Source organism: Hibiscus syriacus, unplaced genomic scaffold (genome assembly GCF_006381635.1).
Source record: "Hibiscus syriacus cultivar Baekdansim isolate YM2019G1 unplaced genomic scaffold, ASM638163v2 tig00110503_pilon, whole genome shotgun sequence".
Classification (NCBI taxonomy): Eukaryota; Viridiplantae; Streptophyta; class Magnoliopsida; order Malvales; family Malvaceae; genus Hibiscus; species Hibiscus syriacus.
Window position 1 is genome coordinate 3,384,532 of NW_024062764.1, and position 19,363 is coordinate 3,403,894.

Here is a 19,363-nt window from a genome sequence, read left to right on the forward strand (position 1 = left end):
CTTTGTTGAATGAAATCCAAGAAATTAATGTAGTGATTAAGTGTTTCATTAACGAAAAAACATGTGACAGAGAGAAGGAGAGATAAAGAGTGACTACAGTTGTTAGGTGGGTAAGTTAGAGTTTTTAAATTTTAACTCTATATTTTTAATTTTTTACGTTTAAAATATTTTTTTTAGTGTAAGTTCAATTTAATTGAGCTCTAATATTTTTGAACAATATAATATTATACTGTTTCGGTTCTGAATTTAATGTATCTGGTATTAGAACCGCTTTTAATCAGGTACCCAATCTATTCCGATTCCAAAATTTTGGGAATAGGAACCTACGTCAACAGGGTTCTTATTTTGCTATCCAAAATCGGAACCGTTGGGATCGGTTCCAATTCCGAAACCGGTTCCGGAACAGAGTTTCCGTTCTTTTGCTCAACCATAATGACACTGACGTTGGAGATTGTAGAGTTGGACAGCTTCACTTTCTGCTGTTCACAAATGTCAAGGCGCTGTCCCTTTCTCTACCACACGCACAATCCAACCAAACCACACCCATCACCAACTTCAAAGGTCAAATAACCTCACAGGGCAATGATCTCTTCCGAAACGCCGTCGCCTTAGCTCGGACGATCATGGTGCTGTCCTTGTCTTCGCCCAAGGGCTTCGTGTTCGGGCCCGACGACCTTCCTTTCGGCTCCGTCGAGTGGTTTTTCTACGCCGGATTGTCCTGCTTGCTGGGGCTCTTCGCCGGTATAATGTCCGGACTCACCTTGGGTTTGTTGTCTCTCAGCCTCGTTGACCTCGAAATTCTGCCGAGAAGCGGCACCGTCATCTAGAAGCAGCAAGCTTGTAAGTGTTCTCTCTTTTGATTTCTTTATCGGTCAACGATGATACTTTACACTGATTTAAGTTGCTACCCGATTCAGTTCAGCCGAGTGTGAGTTGATGCAGAATTTTATATTAGTAAATTTTTAAAATTTTAGAAATAGATAAATTTATAAAATTCTAACAATGAAAATATAATTTTAATAAAAAATTAATAAAAATTATATAAAATATATGATAATTTCGAATTTTCAATAGCAATTGTTTTCACCTTTCGCTCTATCCATTCATGGCTGCGAGCTCCATCAAGATCATAACTCAAAATTGTCCTTTACGGTACGACTCATGAGCTAAACTGAGTCAGATGGTGACAATTCAAGTAGAGGCAGGGGTGGACCAAGGGAGGCGGGGGTGGACCAAGGGAGGCGGTTGTGGGTAGTTGTGTGAAAATTTCAAATTATCATATACTTTAGACTAGACCTCTAAAATTTTATAACCCGCTTAAAATTATAAAAAATTTACTCACTTTTTAAGATAAAATTCTGTGTCCATCCCTGAATAGAGGTCATATATGTGTTATTTGAGTGTTTAAAACTTCTTGAGCAAGATAAATTTGAGTAGATAATACTTGTTCGACGCTTCTTGAATCCGAGTTTGAACACAAATTATCAAGCTTTAGGTGAGTATAAGAATTGAGTTTATTTATTTATATTAGGTAAACGTGTTTAATGAAGCGAGTTTTACTAGCTCAATATTTTATCTTGAATCAAGCTCGATTTTTCAAAAGTGAAGCTCGATCAAGCTTGGATTGAATTAGAGTTTAGGTTTCCGAGCTTCGGGTCGGTTCAATTACTCCCGTGGTCTTGAGTTTTGAGTGTTCAAAGCTTCTTGAGCTTGATAAATTTTAGTGTCTTATACTTGTTCAAAGCTTCTTGAATTCGAGCTTGAACACAAATGATCAAGAACATATTTCTTCATATTAGGTAAACGTGCTTAATGAAGGGAGTTTTACTATCTCAATCCCAATCTTGAATCAAGCTCGAATTTTTAAAAGTGAAGCTTAATCAAGCTTGGATTGAATTCGAGTTTAGGTTTCCGAGCTTCGGGTTGGCTCAGTTATACCCTTAGTTTCAAGATTTTTATTCTCAAGATCTATCTCTTTCATGTATATGCAGCTGTTATCTTACCAGTTGTTATAAAACAGCATCAACTTCTTGTAACTTTGCTTCTATGTAATGCTTCTACAATGGAGGTGAGCAGTTTATATGTTTCTCTTAACTAAAATTATTGATTGATTATTATTATCCCTATTCATTTGATTTTGTGTTTTTGCAGGCCCTTCCTATATCCCTTGATAAAATTTTCACCCCTTTGTTGCAGTGTTGCAGTCTGTTACTTTTGTTCTGGCCTTCAGAGATGTATTACTTTTTTTTTATTGCTTCATTTTCGCGTGCTTTTGTCTGCTGTGTTTTAAAAACCGCGCCTGAGGCGCTAGGCGAGGCGTTTAGAAAAAAGCATCCGACCACTAAGGCGGCGGCGAGTACATGAGGCGGCGATTCAGTCGTCGGAGGCGGCGAGAGGCGACGAGGCGATGCTTTTAGCGATTCACGTACAATGACCCATTTTTAAATTTTGGGTCTGGGCTCGATTTTCTTCCAACAGTCAGACCTTTTAATCTTCCAACAGTCATACCTTTTAAATTCCAATTACTTACATTAATGTATTCATAGAACTTTGAACCGTCTCTTGACCTTCTAACATCCAATTTTTTAATTGCTGTATGTCTATAAATCATGATCCAAGCTCTCTAGTTTCTCCGATGCATACCCTGGAGCTTCTTTTCCCTCCTAAATTTTTCTTTCTCCCTCCTCCATTCATGCTTAATTCAGCGATTGTTCTACATTGAAGTTGAAAGCAGACTCCTTTCTCAGTTTCTCCTATCTCCTTTCTTGATTTTCTCCATTAAGGTAAGTCTTAATTTTAAAATTTGTATCACTGTAGTGTATGTAATATGCAATCTGCTTTTCTTTTCCCCTCCACTCCTACATGGTTAATTTACCTCACTGTAATTTGTTTAATTGCTTCATCTTCAATGTAATTTGTTTAATTGTTTATATATTGGAAGACGCAAGCTTTCTTTATTGGTTATTAGTTATCACAGCTGTAGATATATAATCCGCTTCATTGTTAAGGTGATCTGCTTACTTGTTATTTTGTTAAGGTAATCTGTTTAATTGTTTATCTATAATATGTTTAATTGTTAGGTAATCTGTTTAGAATTTAGATATATAATCATTAAGGTTTTCGCCATTAAGGTATTTGTTTAGATAATCTGTTCATAGAAATATAGAATTTACTCATTTTAGGCTTTTAAGCACAATGTAAATATGTAATCTGTTTATAGATAATCCTGCTCAATATGCATTCTGTTTAATTTATAGATTCTGTTTATAGTTTTCTGTTTTTAATCTGTTAGTTATAATATGTTAGTTTACTATTTTTATTGCTAATTTGTTAGTTATAATCTGTTTTTTATGTTTTTCCAAAAAAAAAAAGCTTACTGTTTATATTGCTAATCTGTTAGTTTATAGATATATAATCTGTTAGTTTTCTGTTTTCAGTCTATTGCTAATCTGTTTTTACTTCATACACTTCATATAAATTCTGTTTATAAATATATAATTTGTTAGTTTTCTGTTTTGATACATATTTTTGTTATGTATTTTTTGCTATGTATTGTATTTTATGTTTTTATAGATTGCTGCTATGTTTATTTAGATAGTTAGATTGTTTTTCTAAAATGGCCACCAACGATGCTACCGGTTCCGCTGATGATGCAATTGATCCGGGGAGGAAATATAGTATACTTGACCCAACGAATAGGCATAGATTTATGTGCAAATTTTGTGGAAAGCCAACTACTGGAGGAGTATACCGAGTAAAACAACATTTAGTCGGAGGGTTTAAAAATTCTAAACGATGCCCCAAGTGTCCCGAGCATGTGCGGGTAGAAGTAAGAGACTACATGATCCAGAAAGAAAGTGGAAAAAATACCGACGTGTTCCCAACGAATGAAGTGGAAGTTGATGAGTACGATGAAGAGGGTGATGATGGTGCGGGAGAAGGAGGTAGCAAGGGTCCCCCTCTTAAAAAACCAAAACAAATAGGTCCCATGGACAAGTTTTACGCTAAAAAACCAGAAGACATACTCAAAGGTAGAAAAGGTGGGAAACAACAAACAATAAACGAAGTGTGTCGAAAAGACCTTAGGGACAAGGCTTGCATGGAGATAGCTCGTTGGTTTTACGATGCGGGGCTACCTTTTAATGCGACGTCTTATGATAGCTTTCACAATAAACCAAGCATGCATGAGCTTAGAGTTCCTTTGCTTAAGAATGAAGTAGAATCCACCCAAAACGAGTTGAAAGATTACAAGAAAGAATGGGCATTAAAAGGTTGCTCAATTCTATCTGATGGATGGCGTGATTCAATTATTCAGAAAGATATCGTGAACTTTTTAGTGAATTCTCCTAAAGGTTCGGTCTTTCTAAAATCTTTGGATGTCTCGGAAATCAAAAAGGATGCAAACACATTGCTTAAAATGCTTGATGATATAGTGGAAAAGATAGGAGAAGAGAATGTAGTACAAGTGGTGACAAACAATGCATCTAATTATGTTAAAGCAGGTAGGTATACTAAACAATTAACATATGCTTACATAGTTACTTGTTTTAAATCTTCTTGCTTCTCCCTTTAATCTCATATTTCTCTCTCTTTTAGGAATGATGTTAGAGGCAACTAGACCATATTTATATTGGACTCCTTGTGCTGCACATTGCATCGATTTAATGCTAGAGAATATTGGAAAGATCCCAAAAGTGCAGAATACTTTGAAAAGCGCCATCTTCATGATTGGTTATATCTATAACCATGTTGGCATTGTTAACATGATGAGGAGGTTTACAAATCAAAGAAACCTACATAGGACCGTAATCACCAGATTTGCAACATCGTTCATCATTCTCGCCCAGATGCATAAGCAAAAAAATAATTTGCGAAAGATGATCACGTCTTCAGAATGGAACAATACCAAGTGGTTAAACGATCCTGCTGGGAATAGACTAACATCAATTATTTTGCAAGAACGCTTTTGGAGAAATATATAGTGTATGCTTTGAAGTTGACAGGACCTCTTGTCAAGGTATTGAGAATGGTAGATGGAGATAAAAAGCCGGCCATGAGATATATCTATGAGTCCATGGATAGGGCTAAAGAGACTATCGCTCTTAGTTTTTTACACAAAGAAGAACACTATAAGAAAGCTTTTGAGTATATTGATGCAAGGTGGGATTTCCAACTTCATAGGCCATTGCATGCAGCCGGGGTTTTTTTTTTAAAATCCGGAAATGTATTACAAGAATCTGGAGAATGCAATGTGTGTAGAGGTTATGAACGGGTTGTATGCTTGCATTCAAAGGCTGATACCTGATTTGAGCACTCAAGATAAGATTGGGAAACAATTAGACTTGTATCAAAATGCCCAAGGTCTTTTTGGCAATCCGATGGTTGTAAGACAAAGAAAGAAAAGAGCTCCAGGTAAAACACACACACACACAAACACATATATGCATATTATATATATATATATATCATACCTCACAAAATTAAATCTTGATTTATTTTATATGTTAACAGCGGATTGGTGGTTTGCATGTGGAGCCTCAGCACCGGAGTTACAGAAATTTACAATCCGAGTTCTTAGCCTAACTTGTAGTGCTACGGGTTGCGAGAGGAACTGAAGCGTTTTTCAACAACTTCATTCAAAAAAGAGAAATAGATTGTCACAAAGTCGTTTAAATGACATGGTGTATGTCAAGTTTAATCGTGCTTTGCGACGGAGATATCAAAGAAATGACACCACATATCCTATTCTTTTGAAGGAAATAGATGAAAACAACAAGTGGTTGATGGGCCATATGGACGATGAAGATGAAGATGACGAGGAGGACGACTTTGTCTTTGATGGTGATATTTTAACATGGTCTGCTGTTGATAATGCTTTCGGGGCATCTCAAGCTACTTATTCCTCTAGAAGAACATCTACATCAAGTTCATCAAGAGATAGAGGAAAGGGTGTTGCCCAAACCTCCACTCGTAGAAGGCCCTCTACTGGACTAAATTTGATTGATGAAGACGATGAAGAGATAGAACAAGATATTGGACTTTTCGAAGATGATGGGGAGGAGGAGGTGCTTGGGATTGATGTTGATGACGATGATGATGAAGAGGAGTTTTAGGCATTTTGATTATTGATGATGTTTTTATTTGTCTTTTTGAGATACAATAATATGACCTATGCTACTTGGTGTTTTTGCTTATTAAGTTGTTTTGTGTTTGAGGTATGGTTATAAAATATTTACAAATGTTTTGTAAAATTAAGCGCCTCGCGTATGTGAATCCCTCGCTTCAAAGCGCCTCAAAAAATTAAAGCTCTCGGGTAGCTAATCACCTTGGAGCGCCTCACGCCTTTTAAAACATAGTTTGTCCGATGCTGGTTGTACTCGTATGTGAGTGTCGGATGCATACTGTATCTTTGAAGGGTCATGTCTGCAGTCATATTAGACACGGATACTCCTAGGAAAATGAAGGGTTAGACCCTTTGTACCTGGAAAACTTGAACATGGTTGTTTCTAATACATACTCTCGTATTCCATATTTTCGAGTCCAAGTTATTAATCAAGATTTATTAATTTTATGTCCATTTTGAATCAGATTATTCCACAAGCAATATGCTCAAGGTATGGACTCTCTGTTGGTGCAAATTTCATTTGGCTCGTGTGGATTCTGATGATTATCTGTTATCCAATTGCTTACCCTATCGGAAAGGTAATATATATGATATTTCTTGAAAGCTGTAGTTTTCTTAGGTATTAAATAATGTTTTAGATTTTAACTTGGCAATATTAGACATGACATGAAAAGAAAGTATGCATGAATGGTGAAATATGAAGACGATTGTAACACAAGAAAAATATACAATTACGACATGGATACATGAATTGTTATGGTTAATAAGTAAACACCATGTATCCTTGGGTAGTGCTTTGTTTCTTTCATGTGGTTGCTTGAATTATATATTGCTTCCATGGACAAGATTTTTAGGTTCTGGATGCTGTACTTGGCCATAGTGATGTTTTTTTTAGACGAGCGCAGATAAAAACACTTGTTTCAATCCACAGCCAAGAGGTAATGAGTTGATCTAGACATGATAATTTTGCTTAAAACAAGTTTAATATTATGTTACTCGGGCTCTGGTGTGAGCGTTGTATATGTTGTATGTCCAACTTGAGTATGTTCAATTTTTTATAAGGTTTTCTATGTATGCAGAGGGTCTTTGGAGGATCGTATCTCATTCCTATGTTCAAATATGTGTTGGACATGAGTAATTAAAGAGAAATGTATAGTCGGAGCAACACAGATTTAGTGTTTGTTTCATTTGAATTTTCTCTAACTTGTCATTGTCTTTGTACTTAAATAGGCTGGCAAGGGTGGTGAACTAACACATGATGAGACGACCATCATTAGTGGTGCACTCGATTTAACTGAAAAGGTAAATGCAGTTGTTAGTTAGGCCACTTGGATTTAAGTATGACTATCGGATACACATATGTGTTTGATATGTGTATATTTACACAAATTTCGAACATGAATAGTTAAAAGAAAAATGAAAAGTGAATCGAAATGACAATACTCTTTATATCTGCTTGTTAATAGAAACTTTGAGTTTTCGGACGTTTCATTTGATGAAGTATGGATAATGTTCTCGGACAATAGACTATGAACAAACATACTCATATATACATCATATCATCTATGTTACTTGGACTTGTGTGTGTGTGTCGGATCCCAATATGCATCCGGCATCGGTGTCGGCAAATATTTCTATAGGTTTTCTATGTTTTGGAGGATCATATTCTCATACTCATGTCTAGGTATGTGTCAAACAAAAGTGTTGAGTTAATCGATCGACGAAATAGTTAAGAGGGAATGTGAATTGACAATTAAAATTTTGGTGGAAGCTTTTGCAGAAAATAGAAAATAATTGCACTGAGATTTAGAGTGGTTCGACATTCTCAACCAAAGTCTACCTACACTAAGGATTTTCCAACAAATTCACTAATTTTTTCTTTCTTTTGATGACAAAAAGTAACCTTACAACTCCCTCAAGAATTATACCCCAAATTCTTAAGAACATTTTCTCCCAAAGAGAAATACACAAATTTGCAAACTTACAGAAAAATCTCATAAGACAAAATGTTTGCACAATTCTAGAACAAAGAAAGAACACTAAAAATTAATACAATTGAGCACAATAAGTGTTCTTAAAAGCAAAAATGAATATTAAATGAAATAGGATTGAAAATGCTCAAACTTAAGGTTTGATGTTTTTTCTTTGATTCTCTCTCAATTCTTTTTAATTGTTGTTGATCAATGGCTCATAAGCTTGTTTAAATACACATTGGATCACTTCTGAATGTTGGAGATTATTGGTGAAGTCAATAGAGTTATTGTATAATTATCATTTAAAAATTTTGTGGGAGCGTGGGTTGCATCGGTACACTCTTAGGGGGCGTTTGGATGGGGGAATGTGGGATTCCCCCGGGAATGGAATCCACATTCCCCCGTTTGGTTTGGCCGGTAATGTCATTCCCGGTAATGTTTTATTACCAATAGTGGATTTTTTGGGGTATATTACCGGGAATGTCATTACCTCCCTTCCCTTAGGTATTGTAACATTACCGGCGTTTTGGACTAAAATGCCCTTAAATTTTTATTTTTTTTTTCAAAATATCATTATTCTGTCATTGAATAATAAAAATTCTACGAAGGTTAAATTACAAATTTATCCTTAAATTATTTTAGATTTACAAAAAAAAGTCTATAATAATATTTTTTTATGAAGTTCAGGGTTAAAATAAAATTTTACCCTTTCATTAAACCTTTTTTTTATATTTTAAATTTTGTAAAAAAATTATATAAATATTATGAATTTAATTTTTTGAAGAAAATATATAAATATTTTACAACTTGTAATATTATACAAATATATAATAAGGACAATTTGGTCAAATATACATTCCAATAATCTTTTATTCCTTTAACCAAACACAGTAATCTTACATTCCTGCTAAACCAACCAAACACAAAATACAACATTCCCAGTAATCCTATTCCCTGGTAATCTTTTATTCCCACTGGTAATCTTACATTCCGTGAACCAAACGCACCCTTAGGGTGCATCGGTACACTTTTAGGGTGCATCGGTACACTAATTACATTCGATGTTTCAAAAGAGCCAAGAGTGCATCGATGCATGGTCTGTGTATCGACGCATGGTTTGTGCATCGGTACATAAAATGCATTCGATGTTTCAATAAATTCAAGAGTGCATCGATGCATGGTCTGTGCATCGGTACACAAAATGCATTCGAAATAGGGTGTGCATCGATACATCAAATAGTGCATCGGTACATCCCTTTATAAAATTGATTTTTGGCTCGATTTTGGTTCGAAATACTTTGTAAAAATTATTTCAAAAATATTTTAAGTTTAAAACATAATTTTACACTTTAGTAAGGATTGAAATTATTCTTTAAAAAACTTGGAGTAATATTTTGATATTCAAATAATTTAATCGAATATATTATTATAAAATCTTAAAATTCAATTACTCTTAATTTGTTATATCAAAACATCAAAATATTTTCAACAATCTCCCCCTTTTTTATATAACAAAACATTTGAATAATTTTAAGATTTTCTTTGAAAATCATTTTTGAAATCAGTTTTTGAAATTACTTCTCCTTACTATATTCTCCCCTTTTTGTTAAATCAAAAAGACTCTATAAAGCGTTTTTAAACAAGGTCTTAAAAAATTTAGCCAATTGATATTTAAATAAAGCTTAAGCTGCTAAGATCACAATCAAGAGAAATGTTAGCTATAAGTTTCATAAATCAATATTCATAAATAATGTACAATGATAAATCGGTCATATTTCAACTAATATGTAAATGATGCAATAACTAATATACATTAAGTTAAAAGTTCAACCAAACCAAATATATAAATATAAGCATTCAAGTTTAAACAACCAAACCATCCAAAATAAAATAATCCGAAAACATCCAAAATGTATCAATCCACAATTATCCAAAATAAAAAAATCAAAATGTTTTAACAATGAGTCCTAAGTTCGATCTAAGAAAACTAAAGCAAGGCAAGGTCTAGTCATCCAAAGGAGGATCGGGAGGAGGATAATGTGCTCGCATTTCGAGTGTGAGCTCATCTAAACGTTCGCGCATCTCCCGTTGAAATTCCAATTATTGAGCCCCCATAGCAGTTAGATGGGACTCTATAGATGCAAACCTTAGATCAAATGACTCCACAAATGATCGAAAGTATGGAGGCATTTGTTCCTCTTGCTGTGTCGGCTCGTCCTCGGGTACGTGATCGTCAATATCATGTATAAGTTATTGATGCTCCGGATCATCGTCATCCGCCATGCTGGAGGAGCTTGTGAAGAGCTAGCTCCTGGTGTTTTCTCAGTGGTTTGAACCCATTGATCACCTTCATTTTTCTATCTCGATTTCTTTAAGGACGTGAGATTTATTTGGTTCTGGAGAGGGATGGGAATATCAACCGAAACCTTAAGCCCGAGTTTGATAAACAGATTACTGAGGAGACAGTCGTAAACTAAAGTTTCTACATTTTTGGATGGGACAACGTTTACAGTATCTACTAGCTCACCGAAAATAATTTGTAGCAAATTTATTTTCTTGTTATGTTGGATACACTATATCCACCATAAATCTATAACACTAAGAGATGAGTACCTACCTCCGGATGGTCTAAACCACCAAGAGATCATCAAGTGAAGGAATTGCTCGTGATGAGTTCTTAAGGTACTTACACTATCCTTAGCTTTATAGGGTGTAGCCACAATATCTCTTTCATTATCAAGACCCATGTTATCTAAACCAAAGACATTAGCGATTGTGTCTGAATCGATATAAATGAATTCACCTAAGAGATAGGATCGAATTCCTATAGTTTTGGTTTGACGTTCGTTTTGGACACAGACAACATTGGAGTAGAAAATGCGGACTAATTGGTGATAAACAATGGGTTGAATTTGACACATTTTATCAAACTTCCAGGAACGGAGGATAAGAAGATATTTGAAGTTCATATCGACCATTGCTTAAATAGAGGGAATATATTCTTCCTGGATTTTGTATGTTTGGAAATAATTAACGAACCTATGATATAGTTCTTCTCGACGACGACCAGGTTGGTTGAAGCAAGAATTAAGAATGGTCATTTCGGGTTCGTTTGGATTTGGATTTTGAGGTGGAGGTGAAATAGGTCGGTTTTGACTCGAACAACTCGATGATGACCTAGGAACTTTAAGTTTAGACATAGTTCAAGAAATCAGAATATAATAGATACTTGCAATTTTAAAAACATATGTATGCAATATAATCAATCCTAAAACTAAATACAAGTCCGCAATATTCAAGGTTCTCTAAACCGAATCCTAATGGGCAAAATTTTGAAAACTAATTTTGATAAACAAAGTTTGAAAAATCAATATGTAGTTTTCAAAACAACATAATTAAATCAAAAACATCAAATTTTAAAATCAAAATATTTTTTTATTTTTTATTTTGATTTTTTTTGAAAAATTATATATTTTTTATGAAATTAGTTGTAAAATCTAGTTTATAAACACTATATAATCAATGCATGATATATAGGTCAACCTAGAACTAATCAAAACTAGTCATAAGTACAAAAATCAATAAAACAGGGGGTTTTGAAATATTACCTTGAAAATTTCGGATTTTGTGAGAATGAGATGTTTGCACTGATTTAATGATGTTAGCAGGATCAGAAGTTGAAAAAAAGAAGATTCCGACTTGATTTCGTTGGTTTGGAATGATTTTAGAGAGTAGGGTGAGAGAAGGGGTCGTGCGGCTGAGAGTGTTTAATATTGGGTTTTGTTAAAAGTGTTATTTTTAGGGATTTAAGCCTAAAACACGACGAGTGTATCGATGCATAGCATAGTGCATCGATGCACATTCAAGGGATGCATCAGCACATCTTCATGATGTATCGATGCACAATCAAGGGATTCATCGGTACAATGTCTTGTGTATCGATGTATTTAGCATAAAAATGTTAAAAATCCGTTTTAAAACACTTAAAATGCTAAATTAATTAGCTCTAGTGGTATTGACAACCATATCACGAAAATTAACAATGTTCAATTTATGAAATCTATCCTTAAATTTTATTTGAACATACAATTAATTTTCACTAAAGATCATAAACTCCCCCCAACTATTAGCAAAGAATACAATCAAAAATATTATTTTTATAAGCATTTTTCATTTCTAATTAAAAGTGCTAAAATTATTTTAAACACTAAGTGAAGATAGATCAGTTAAACCTAATTCTCTCCTAAGTGTCTAAAATCTTTCTTTATCTAAAGGTTTTGTAAAAATATCTGCTAATTGATGCAAAGTATCAACATATTCTAGAACTATATCTCTTTTTGTGACATGATCACTAATGAAATGATGTCTAATTTCAATATACTTAATTCTAGAGTGTTGGATAGGATTTTTAGTGAGACAAATAATACTAGTATTGTCACACTTGATATGTATGATACTTACTTTAATTCCATAATCTAAAAGTTGTTGTTTCATCCATAAAATTTGTGCACAACAGCTACCAGCTGAAATGTATTCCGCTACCGGCTGAAATGTATTCCACTTCAATGGTAGATAATGTAACACATTTTTGTTTCTTTGAAAACCATGAAATCAACATATTTCCTAAGAATTGACAAGTACCGGAGGTTCTTTTCTTATCTATTTTGCATCCTCCATAATCTGCATCAGAGAAGGCATGCAAACTAAAGCTAGAGTCTCTAGGATACCAAAGTCCTAATCTAGGAGTGTCCTTAAAGTATCTAAAGATTATCTTAACAGCTAGCAAATTTGATTTCTTAGGGCATGATTGAAATCTAGCATAAGCAAACACTAAACATAATGTTCGCTCTACTTACGGTTAGATAAAGCAAAGAGCCAATCATTGGCCTATATAATTTAACATCCACACATTTACCTCCTTCATCTTTGTCAAGCTTTGTTGATGAGCTTATTGGACTGGCATGAGGTTTCCCATTTTCCAATCCAAATTTCTTGAGCATATCTTTGACGTATTTTGCTTGATTGATGAAGATGCCATCTTTTATTTGCTTGATTTAGAGTTCCCAGAAATATGAGAGCTCCCCCCATCATGCTCATCACGAATTCACTCTGCATTAGCTTAGAAAATTCTTGGCAAAAAATATTATTAGTAGAACCAAATATTATATCATTGAACTACTAATAAATCTTTACCTTTTCTCTTTAAAAACAATGTAGTGTCAACCTTCCCTTTTGAAAACCTTTTTTTCTATTATAAAATTTGACAATCTTTCATACCAAGCTCTAGGAGCTTGTTTTAAACCATAAAGCACTTTTGTCAATTTAAAAACATGATCTGGAAATTTTGAATCTTCAAAACCAGGAGGTTGTTCCACATACACTTCTTCTTTTATAAAACCATTTAAAAATGCACTTTTAACATCCATTTGATATAATTTAAATTCATTTAAAAATGCAAATGCTAATAACATTTTAATTGCTTCCATCCTAGCTACGGGAGCATATGTTTCATCAAAGTCTATTCATTCTTCTTGAGTATAGCCTTGAGCAACAAGTCTAGCCTTGTTCCTCACTATATTCCCACTTTCATCAAGTTTATTCCTAAATACCCATCTAGTACATACAGTAGATTTATTACTAGGCCTTTCAACTAATGTTCATACTTTATTTCTCTCAAATTGATTTAGTTCTTCTTGCATAGCCATAATCCAATTTTCATCATCTAATGCTTCTTTTATATTCTTAGGCTCTATGCATGAGATAAAAGCAACATAATTACATATATTTCTAAGAGAAGATCGAGTTGTTACCCATTTGGATGGATCACCTATTATCTCACAATCCTTAACATAGTTGTATTCTCTTGGGTAAGAGATTTCCCTTTCTTCAATGGTTGGATTCTCGAGAACATCGTGAGTTTCCTCATCTTTCGTTTCTTTCTTTGAAGATGGTTCTCCAACGTCATGTCTAACGTCATTTGCTTTTACAATACATACATCATCATCAACACAAGAATCCTTCATCGTAAGGGGATTATCATAAAAAAAACATGTATAGACTATTCTACAACTATAGTTCTTTTATTAAATACCCGATAAGCTTTAGAATTTAAGAAATAACCCAGAAAAATTCATTCATCACTTTTAGCATCAAATTTGTCAAGATTTTCTTTATTGTTGTTTAAAACAAAACATTTATATCCAAAATAATGAAAATAACTAATGTTAGGCTTTTTATTTTTGAAAAGCTCATATGGAGTTTTCTTTAAAATTAGCCTAATCAGTACTGGGTTATAACATAACAAGCGGTATTTGTGGCTTCCGCCCAAAAATATTTTGGCAAATTGTTTTCACAAAGCATAATTCTAACCATTTCTTCTAAAGTTCGATTTTTCCTCTCAACAACTCCATTTTGTTAAGGGGCTCCCGGTGCTAAAAAATTATGGCTAATACCATTAGAATTACAAAAATCAGTAAATCCAAGATTTTCAAATTCAGTACAATGATCACTCCTAACGCTAGTTATGGAGTAATCATTTTCGTTTTGGATTACTTTTGAAAATGTGATGAAATTTTCTAATGTTTCATCTTTAATACTTAATAATAGAACCCCAAGTATATCTAGAATAGTCATCTACCAATACAAAGCAATATTGTTTTCCACACAAGCTAATAGTTCTAATTGGCCCAAAAAGATCTATATGGATCAATTGTAATACTTACTAGTTGATACATCATTAATGGACTTAAAGGAAGCTCTTCTATGTTTCCATTTAGCACATGCATCACAGATTTTATCATTATCAAATTTTAGCTTCGACAACCCTCTTACTAAATCTCCTTGAATTAATCATTGTAAAACACTCATACTAGTATTTCCTAGTCTCCTATGCCATAACCAACTATCATGTTCACCTTAACAACTAGGCACAAATTAGTCATATTTATTATATCTGAATGCACCATGTAAATGTTTCATATTCTATGACCAACAAGTATAATCCGATTAGATGTAATGTCAATGACTTTACAACCATTAGTTTCAAACATGACATTGTATCCGTTATCGCATAATTGACTAATACTCAATAGATTATGCTTTAAACATTCACATATAAAAGATTTTTAATTTGTATAGAAGAGGTATTACCTATAGTACTTGTACCTTCAATGTGACCTTTTGAATTATCACCAAAAGTCACATCTCCTCTATTTTGTCGTTAAGCTCGATGAACCGGTTCTTGTCTCCGGTCATATGTCTTGAGCATCCACTATCAAGGTACCATGAGTTTGAACTTGTTTCTCGTGCCTTGTAGCAATGCTCATTTCCCTACAATCATAGATTAATTTTTTATTTTTGGTACCCAATTTCTTTTGGGTCCATATTCATTAGTTTCTAAAATTCTAGTCCCCTTGGGTATCCACTTGTGTAGGATATCCTTATCTTTAGTAGTAATGAGTTCTTTAGGAACCCATATACTTGTAACAATTTTTCCATTAGAGGTTCTTCGGGGACCTCTATGATTGTAGTTTTTAACTTTTTCTAACAAAGTTAGATTTTGAACTTTCTCCATTTTCAAAACGTTTTGTTCTAACTTTATCAAAAGAAGCTTTAAGATTATCAATTTTCTTTTGATGATCATCATTTACTCTTGAAAGTAAATTATGCAAATCATTATTTTTCTTTTTAAACTCATCTAATTTGATTTGCAAATCTTTAATTTTACTTTCAAGATCATTGTTGGTCTTAGATATGAGATTATTTTCATTTTTCAATTTTGAAATATCATTTTTGTATTTTAAAAATAATTTCTCATAATCCAAAGCCAAACCAGTATATATTCCTCTAATAGCTTATCAAAAGAATAATCTTCGAAATTAAATGAGCTAGAGGTTACCTGAGGGCTTTCCCCGACGGCCATCAAGCACAAGTTTTCTACTTCTTGTTCCTCTTCATCAGATTATTCATCATCGCTCCATGTAGCCACGTGAACCTTGTGTTTTTTCTTCGATTGACCCTTCTTCTTCAATTGTGGGCAATCGTATTTGACATGACCCGACTTTTTGCATTCATAGCAAATGATTGGGTCTTTCTCTTTGGTTCAGTTTTGAAGCCTTCATTTTATTTGAATTTTCTTCATCGGTTGGGCTTCATCAGTTTTCTAAACCGTTTGGCAAATAATGACATTTCCTCGTCATCGTCATCTTTATCCGAATCACTCTCATCCTTTGTGGATTTGAGAGTAACTCCAACATTCTTCTTCTTCTCCGTCTTTTTCTTTGTTTCGTCCATCTTTTTGAGGTCTACCTCATCTTGAAGCATCATTTCATGCGTGAGGAGAGAACCAATTAGCTCATCGAGAGTCAAGGATTTTAAGTTTTTAGCCTCGATGATCGCCGCCTTCTTTGATTGCCAAGATTTTGGAAGAGAGTAAACTAACTTCCTCACAAGCTTCTCGTTTGGAATGATCTCTCCATATGATTTGAGACCATTGGCAATCGTGGAAAATCTATCCGTTATAGCTTTGATATCTTCATCCGGTTTCATCTTGAAATTTTCATAGCTATGAGTTAGAAGACTAATTTTAGATTCTTTTACCTCGTTTGTGCCTTCATGAGTGACTTGTAGTTTATCCCATATCTCCTTGGCGGTTGTACACGATAAAACTCTTCCGTATTCCTTTGGTCCAAGAGCACAAAAAATAATATGGATAGCCTTTGAGTTGAGCTGAAACATTCTTGTCTCTGTTTCACTCCACATTCTTGAATGAGTGGAAGAAATGAAATATCTGTCTTCTATGATATTCCATGCTCTCATGTCACTTGCTTGAATGAAGTATCTCATTCTATTCTTCCAATAAGCATAATTAGCTCCATTGAAGAAATGAGACTTGTTGATGAGCATTGAATCAAGACCAAGGTTGAAGTTTGAAGTGGATGACATTGATGACTTGAATATCGATATAACTCTTCCCGAATTGACTCAAGAGGTGATTAAACCTTCAAATGAGTGAGGTTATGATACCAGTTGTTGAGTTAATCGATCAACGAAATAGCCAAGAGGGGGTGAATTCGCAATTAAAATTTTGGTGGAAGCTTTTGTAGAAAATAGAAAATAATTGCATAACGATTTAGAGTGGTTCGACTTTCTCAACCAAAGTCTACGTCCATTACCTTAGCTATCCACACTAAGGATTTTCCAACAAATTCACTAATTTGTTCTTTCTTTTGAGGACAAAGAGTAACCTTACAACTCCCTCAAGAATTATACCCCAAATTCTTGAGAACACTATCTCCGAAAGAGAAATACACAAATTTGCAAACTTACAGAAAAACCTTACAAGGCAAGATGTTTGCACAATTCCAGAACAAAGAAAGATCACTAAAAAATAATACAATTGAGCATAATAAGTGTTCTTGAAAGAAAAAATGAATATTAAATGAAATAGGCTTGAAAATGCTCAAACTTAAGGTTTGATACTTTCTCTTTGATTCTCTCTCAATTCTTTTTAATTGTTGTTGATCAATGGCTCCTAAGCTTGTTTAAATATACCTTGGATCACTTCTGAACGTTGGGGATCATTGGTGAAGTCAATAGAGCCGTTGTTGTATAATTATCATTTAAAAATCTGGTGGGAGCGTGGGGTGCACCGGTACACTCTCAGGGTGCATCGATATACTGTGTAAAATTCAAATATTTCGACCGTTGTAAGACTTAGTGCATCTGTACACTAGGGGTGCATCGGTACACTAGGGGTGCATCGGTACACTAATTACATTCGATGTTTCAAAAGAGCCAGGAGTGCATCGATGCATGGTCTATGCATCGGTACATAAAATGCATTCGATGTTTCAATAAATTCAAGAGTGCATCGATGCATGGTCTGTGCATCGGTACACAAAATGCATTCGAAATAGGGTGTGCATCAATACATCAAATGGTGCATCGGTACATCCCTTTATAAAATTGATTTTTGGCTTTATTTTGGTTCGAAATACTTTGTAAATATTGTTTCAAAAATATTTTAAGTTTAAAACACAATTTTACACTTTAGTAAGGATTGAAATTGTTATTTGAAAAACTTGGAGTAATATTTTGATATTTGAATAATTTAATCGAAAGTACTATTATAAAATCTTAAAATTCAATTACACTTAATTTGTTATATCGAAACATCAAAATGTTTTCAACATTAAGTACTTTAAAAAAATTAAGAGCTGAAACAATATAGATAAACAAACACGTAAACTTAACTAGTACCAATTGTCAAACAGTCATATGTATATTATTATAGTATAGTCTTTTTTAACTTCTACTACTTTTACTTATATGAAAGTGATTGAATCCTGATTCAGTGTCAAATACTCACACCTGATTTCGTGTAATATAAGATGCTTATGTCAAACACTCACACTTGATTTCGTGTAATATAAGATGCTTATGTCAAACACTCACACCTGATTCCGTGTAATATAACATGAATTAGATTCAGTTCGGGTTTTTTTTTTCACTTAGGAGTAACTTAGAAGAATTTGACGACTCTCATCTTAGGCATATGCTTATGTCAAACACTCACACCTGATTCTGTCTAATATAACATGAATTAGATTCAGTTCGGGGTTTTTTTTTTCCACTTAGGGATAACTTAGAACCTTATAAGAGTTCATTATATTATCCTTTATCAAGTGATTGAATCTTGATGCTTGTTAGAACATGCAGACCGCAGAGGAGGCTATGACATCAATCGAATCAACATTTTCCTTGGATGTCAATTCGAAATTGGATTGGTGAGTTTCCGCTAGATTGTCACACCCCAACTTAGGGCCAAAATTTTTTCTTAAAACTCTTCTGAAGATTAAACTGAAATTTTAACCAAATTCGGGGGCCATAGTGAAATTTTAATTAAATTCGGATCCAATTTAGAAAGTATAAAAAACTGGAGGACCTATGTGTACTTTTACCATTTTCTTTTTTAGGAATATATAACCCCAAATCTAAATTTTTTCTCATTTGGAAACCCTATTCTCTCTCTCCAGCAAGAAACTTCAATCATCGTTTCGTCGCCGATCGTTGTTTCGTTTTCGACACCTTTCACACCATTGTGTTCCTTGCGTCGTCCATAGTCCACCGATGTCCATCTTGTCTCTGTTACTGCCTGTGTGTGAGGGATGAGAAAGGCTAAGTTTTCGACATTTTGAAATTGAGCTCTCTGCCGTTCATCGCTTTGAACCGAACTTGGTAAGTATCTCAAAACCCCTCAAAATGG

At 33.9% G+C, this 19,363-nt stretch overlaps 1 pseudogene; it reads left to right on the plus strand.

Annotated features, from left to right (window-relative positions):
* The first annotated feature begins 297 nt into the window (after positions 1–297).
* Positions 298–18,888, plus strand: LOC120129705 (annotated as a pseudogene).
* Positions 18,889–19,363: the final 475 nt, after the last annotated feature.